This window comes from Tupaia chinensis, unplaced genomic scaffold (genome assembly GCF_000334495.1).
Source record: "Tupaia chinensis unplaced genomic scaffold, TupChi_1.0 Scaffold000248_1, whole genome shotgun sequence".
NCBI lineage: Eukaryota > Metazoa > Chordata > Mammalia > Scandentia > Tupaiidae > Tupaia > Tupaia belangeri.
In genome coordinates, this window is record NW_006159726.1 from 4,556,437 (window position 1) to 4,563,417 (window position 6,981).

The 6,981-nt window shown below is 50.1% G+C and overlaps 1 pseudogene; it reads left to right on the forward strand.

The window, feature by feature from the left end:
* The first annotated feature begins 2,358 nt into the window (after positions 1–2,358).
* Positions 2,359–3,231, forward strand: LOC102496816 (ferritin heavy chain pseudogene; annotated as a pseudogene).
* Positions 3,232–6,981: the final 3,750 nt, after the last annotated feature.

Below are 6,981 nucleotides of genomic sequence, written 5' to 3' on the forward strand. Positions count from 1 at the left end.
AGGTTTGAGTGTTTATTTTTCTTTCTCCAGATTTAATGGCAGGAAAATCCTCTGTATCAGATGAGGATTAACAAGAGATGAAAAAAATGTGTCTGCCTTTCGAATCACTAAAGCCAGCAACAGATTTTGCTGACATACCAATCGGCTTTATTCCCAGGCCTTGGCCATCCCGGCCCTCCTGCCCTCTCCATCTGCCTGGCCCCTTTCTCTCCTTCAACCCTCCCCAGACCCTGCCCCAAGCAATAGGCAACCAGAAATTGGCTTCCTGCCAAGCAAATAGCATTATCAGCATTTTCAACAAGGATTCGTTATGTAACTTGGAGAGTTGGAGAAGGGACAGGACAACTTAAAATGATGATGTTTCCCCGAAATGCTGCCTGCTGACTTCCTTTCTTGGGAGTGGCTGATGATAGATGGTTCGAAAACAGCCTGTGGAGGGGGCCCTTCCTCTAACAATAAGGCTAGAGGCCAGCTTTGGGGGGGAGGGGTGATGGCCGTGGCCTAAGACAGCAGGTCCCGGGACCATTTATAGAATCTGACTGAGGTTTCTCAGACCCACCAGGACTCAGGGTAGGCCCGTGCTACTCAGAGCATGGCCTGTGGACCAGCGCTACTGGGGAGCTAGGGAGGAAGAGTCAGCACTCCCACCTCCACCCCAGATCTCTCAAATCAGCATCTGCATTTTAACAAGATGAGGGGGACGGAGCTGGCCCCTTAGCATAGTGGTTAGGCACTGTGCATTGGGAGCTGGATCCCACACGGCCCACCATGGTTGGAATTCTGGTCCAAGTGGCTTGGGCATATGTGTGTGCATGCCTCCTGGGCCCTCAAGGATTGGAGAGGTAGAAAAAGGGGGATGTCTGTGTGGCTGGGCTCTGTTTTGGGGTGCCTTTTTTCCACACACTGGTGAGCGTATATACCCTCTGGCAATAAAAACAAAATGAAACAGGATAGAGGAGAGATCTTTCTGCCCATTTCAGTTTAGAAAGCCCTGGTTTAGAGAATAGTGGAGAGGGTCCGATCAAGGTGAGAGCCAAAGGAGGGCATGTATCTCTGCCCCCTCATTCATCTGGCCCCAGCAGACCCCCCAGGCCTGGGTGTAGAGCAAGCTCTCTGTTCTCTAATGGGACCGACTCCCAGGTATCCATGGCAACCAGCCAAGTTCTGGCACACTGGACTTGACGTGCCTGCTGATGGGAGGGAGTGGCATTCCTTCCTACGACAGGGGCTCTAGGTGTGCATCTAGACATCTGCGGTCACTGTGCCCTAGGGAATTTTTGCTTTCTCCCACTTAGGCCTTGTAAGTGAAAATGTGGCTTAACTTGTCTACCCTCTGCCGGGCAGGGAACAGTACCGGGGATGTGGGGGTAGGGAGCCCCCTCTCCCACAGTGAAGCCCTACCCCTGGGGTGGGCTCACCCCGCTTAGATGGGAGTGGTGGGCAGCACTCTCTGTGACGACCTTGTACCCTTCACTCCAAACCTTGGCCCAGTGAAGCCTCCACTGCCCCAGCAGCAGGCCAGACACGGAAGCAATGCCATGCAAGGGGCTTCAGAGAGTTCGTGCAAAATTAAATTGAAAAATACATGCTTATGGTGACCAGCAGTTAGCGTAATGGCTATGTCGCTGGACTCCCATGTAGTCGACCACAGTTTGCGTCCCGGACCCGGTGGCTTAAAAAAAAACACGCCGGGCGCGTGTGCGTGCGTGCCCAAGATCCTGAGAGGAGAATGGAGGAGAAAGGATTGCGGTGTGGCCATCCCCCCTGGGGGGTGAGTTCTCGCTTTCTGTCTCTCTGTCTCTCTCTGTCTGTCTGGCGAGCACACGCACCCTATAGCAAAAACCTCTCTCTCAAAAAAAAAAAAAAAAATACACGCTTATGGACTGACTCTGTGGTGCAGCACTAATGCTCTGCTCAAGAAAAGTCAGATCCCAAATGACAGTGCAGTTCAAATCCCTAGCCTGGTCAGCCTGAAATACACCAGGCATGTGTGTAAGTGTCCAGGATCTGATAGGGCTGGAGGACCAGAGGAAAGGGGTCACAATGTGACCAGACCCTGCAGAGGGTGCTCCTCTGTCTCTCTCTCATGTGTGTACACACACTGTATAATGAATAAAGAAAGAAAATCTTAAATAAAAAAGGTAGAACTTTGGCCAGACCTCCTCCACCGAGAATCACCCCGGTTTCCTGGTTCAACAGTGCTTGAACAGAACTGGTGCTCATCCCCCATCCTGGCCCGCCACCCAGAGCCAGTCCTCCACCATCTCCTCACAGTGCGCTCGGACTGCTCCAAGGTCCCCACTGGTGCTCCAGCACCACACAGCAGACATTGCCACCGCCTCTCCTCAGCTGCCCGCCATGATGACCCGGTCTCCCTTGCAGATGTGCCAGAACTACCACCAGGACTCGGAGGCGGCCATCAACCACCAGGTCAACCTGGAGCTCTAGGCCTCCTACATGTACCTGTCCATGTCTTTCTACTTTGTGATGATGTGGCTTTGAAGAACTTTGCCAAATACTCTCTCCACCAATGTCATGAGGAAAGAGAACGTGCTGAGACACTGATGATGCAGCAGAATCAGTGAGGTGGCCGCATCTTCCTTCAGGATATCAAGAAACCAGACCATAGGGAACCAGCAGTTAGCATAATGGCTATGTCGCTGGACTCTCACGTGGTCGACCGCGGTTCGCGTCCCGGACCCGGTGGCTTAAAACTCACGCCGGGCGTGTGTGCGTGCATGTCCAAGATCCCGAGAGGAGAATGGAGGAGAAGGGATTGCGGCGTGACCATCCCCCCTGGGGGGTGATTTCTCACTTTCTGTCTCTCTGTCTCTCTCTGTCTTTCTGGTGAGTGCACATGCTCTATAGCAAAAACCTCTCAAAAAAAATATCACTTGTCTAATGTAGAGAAGAAACCAGACCGTGATGACTGGGAGAACGGGCTGAAGTGTGCATTACACTTGTTAAAAAAAAAATGTGAATCGGTCACTACTGGCACTGCACAAACTGGCCACTGACAAAAACGACCCCCATTGGTGTGACTTCGTTGAGACGCATTACCTCAATGAGCAAGTGCAGTTTATCAAAGGATTGGATGACCATGGAACTAACTCGCGCAAGACGGGAGCCCGGGAATCTGACATGGCAGAGTATCTCTTTGACAAGCACACCCTGGGAGACATGATAACGAGAGCTAAGCCTGAGGCTAACTTTCCCGGAGCCTCGGGGTGACTTCCCTGCTCACCAAGGCAGTGCATGTATGTTGCAATTTCTTTTATATTTCCTGGAAGTTGTGCCAAGATATCCACTTAAGTTCTTTCATTTGTACCATTCCTTCAAATAAAGAAATTTGGTACCTCCCTCCCAAAAAAAAAGTACAACTTTAGGGGCCAGCAGGTGGCATAGTGGTTAAAGTACTGGACTCCCACATGGTTGACTACAGTTGGAGTCCCAGACCCGGCAGCTTGAAACTCAGACTGGGTGCGTAGACATGCGTGCCCAAAATCCTGAGAGGAGAAGGGTTTCAGACATGGTCATCCACCCCAGGGGGATGATTTTTCACTTTCTCTCTCTCCATCTGTCTGGTGAGTACACGTGCCCTATAGCAAAAAAAAAAAAAAAAAAAAAAAAAAAAAAAAAAAAAAAAAAAAAAAAACACCTCTCCCCAAAAATGTGCTTTATTTTGGTGCAAAAATATTTTGAAATCCATGCCTAGTTTTTCATAATATGCATTTTTACAAGCTTTTAGAAGATCCCTCACGTGAACCAGCTTGTCCGCACTGATAACTTTTATCTGTACCTTACTGGGCCCACCTCACCTTCACCCTTCTTCTTGCTAGTGGTCCTGGCACTCTGGCACAAGGATCTCCCTGAGGAAGACTTTCTCGACCTTCTCAAGCATTTCCATTTCTCCCAAATAGGAAGTAAGGAGTAATCACAGCCTCTCAGGGAAGAAGGGAAGGCACCCACCCACCAGACCAGTCAGTACCACTGACTACAACTGAGGCAACCAATAGCCTTTGTTTTTTGTTTTCTTGAAAGAGAAGTTTTTTGCTATAGGGCACATGCACGTGCCAGAGACAGAGAGAGAGAGAAAGTGAGAAACCACTCCCTATGGGGATGGCCACGCTCCCTTCTCCTCTCCAGATTTTGGGCACATAAGCATACACACCCGGTGTGGGTTTCAAGCCTCCAGGTCCAGGACTTGAACTGCAGTTGACCATGTGAGAGTCCAGTACCTTAACTACCACACTACTTGCTGATCCCTCGGACCAATAGCCTTTGTAATCAAAACCTTGCTCCAGGAAGTAAGGGGGTCGGGCGAGCTCTTACAGGAAGTGCACTCGACTGACACGTATGCAAGGAGAAACTTCAGACAGGATCTTGGGGTTTTTTTGTTTGTTTTTTTTTCTTTTTTTGGAGAGGTTTTTGCTCCTGACCAGGATGCAGTTCCGCAGGGGTAAGAGTGAGGGAATGCTAAATGAGCACGTGAAACAGACTCGGCCCAGGATGCATCACTTTGCCTTTACAGATCGCCTTCCCACAAAAAGATTGGGGGAAGTTCTGGAGTTTCTTTGTAATCTCTGCTGCATTGGTTTGGGGGCAGCCAGCTGGGACCCAACAAGGGGCCTCTAATTAAAAGCAAAGCCAAAGTTCCCTGTTCAGGTTCATGGGTTCAGATGCTCAGTGGCCTCCTGTGGGAACTCAGAGGGCGCTTGGGTAATTAACCAGGTTCATCCTATTTCTCTGCCCCAGACCGCCGCTGTTTGTACACATAGCACACGGAGACAAGACCAGTGCACAGGGGCGGAGGGTGCAGGCTTGTTTAGGCAGACACTGAATGAATAAAGTAAGGCACGCGGTTTCATTTAATGAGAGGCAGATGAGACAAACTCCTTGCAGAGACCTGGAGGGAAAGTCCGCCTCGTTCCACGTTCCTTTTTTTGTTTGTTTCCAGAGGGTTTTTGCTATAGAGTGTGTGCACTCAACAGAGAGACAAAGAGTGAGAAATCACCCCCCAGGGGGAATGGCCATACCGCAATCCCTTCTCCTCTGTTCCCCTCTCGGTATTTTAGGCACGCATGCACACGCGCCTGGTGTGAGTTTTAAGCCGTGGGGTCTGGGATTCAAACCGTAATTGCCTACATGGGAGTCCAGTGATGTAACCATTAAGCTATCGGCTGATCCCCCACATTCTTATTTACAGAGGAAAGGCAGGCCCAGAGACTGCAACATAAAACATCCTTATCCTTAGTTTGGGTTTCCCCCAGAAGCAGATCCTGACACAAGGACAGATATAAGTACTGTCTTTGGGAGGTGGTTGAGGGGAGCACAGTAAGTGAGCAGAGAAGGTAGAGATAAAAAGCGTTGTTGGGACCAGCAGTTAGCATAATGGCTATGTCGCTGGATTCCCATGTAGCCTACCGCGATTCGAGTCCCGGACCTGGTGGCTTAAATTCACGCCGGGCGCGTGTGCATGCGTGCCCAAGATTCCGAGAGGAGAATGGAGGAGAAGGGATTGCGGCATGGCCACCACCCCCCGCCCCCCGCAGGAGGGGTGATTTCTCGCTTTCTGTCTCTGTCTTTCTGGCCAGTGCATGCGCCTTATAGCAAAAACCTCTCCCCCACCCCCACCCCAAAAAAAAGCGTTTTTAAGTAATTTAGCACTGTGGGCAACTGAGTTACTCAGCCACAGAGCAGGGAGCACCTTAAAGTGGATACAGTCTGTGCTATTGCTGCAGGGCATGCAAAAGCTCAAAACAAAGACATAATCTATTGATTGGCTTTACAGATAGAAAAAAAACTGAGCATCAGCCAGAGAAGGCCAGGAGAGGCTTATTTCGAACCAGGAGTTGCTTCCCAGCTGCCGTGGCTTTGCCTCCGCTATAAAAGAATGAGCACAGAACAGCTCAGGGCTGCAGCGTTCTCCCGCAGAGGTACAGGGTCTGCCTGACCTCCCCGCTTTTATTTGTCCTTTCTCAATCCACAGCCCTTCCTCTCAGGGTACCCTATCTTCACCGTCAGGCAGGGGCACGCAGGCATTTATCCACCAAGGCTCCTTCCTGGTGGAGGAAGAAGAGGGGAAGAAGAGGGGCTGTTGATGCTCCAGCAGTCTGACTACCAGGCAAAGTGATGCTAGATGCATTAGTTGCTCCAGAAAACTCCTTCAGTCTTAGCAAACCAGGGTGAGCAGAATTCCTTAAGAAAGCTGTGAGTAGCTAAGCACTTTCTAAGGGGTTACCGTGCCAGGTGGGGTGTGGGGACTTCTGCCCGATGCAAAGCTACCCTGGCATGGGCTATAGGGTCTCGTCTTCGAGGATCAGCATTTCTTGGACCTTTTGCTCCTATCTTTTCCCCCTCTCTCCACCTGCTGGAATCTCAGCCTTCCTGCCAGGCCCAGCACAAGTGCTGCCACCAGTAAGAAACGAGTCCCTTGGAGCCAGCAGGGCGCATGGTGGTTGAGGCACTGTACTCTCACCTGGCAGACCGCAGTTTCAGTCCTAGAAAGCCTTGCTTGCTCACTCGCTCTCTCTGTGACTCTCTCTGGTAAGCGCACATGCCTTGTAGCAATTTTTTTTTTAAAAAATCATAATACATTTTTTTAAAAAGACAAAAATTGTGGAGAGCAGCCAATCTGAAAACATGTGATTAAAACATGTGGCCTGAAGACACATGCAGATAAGCGCTTCCCCTAAGCTACCCTAGCAGGGCTATTGTAGATACGAAAGCAGTACCTGCCTGTAGTCCATGGCTGTCTTCCTGCTCTTCTTGAAACTCAATACCTCGATACTGCCCAGTATCAGGCTAAAGGAAGGCACATGCGTTTATCAGATTATCCCCCAAAAGGATCAGAGAAATTGTGTGGCGCCAGTCATTCTCACATCTTCAGTCGATTTACATCCTAAAACAACTGGCTTTGCATCCCAATTTCACCTCCCTTATTCTCTTTGCATTCCACTTCCTTTTTCCCCATTCCTTTTA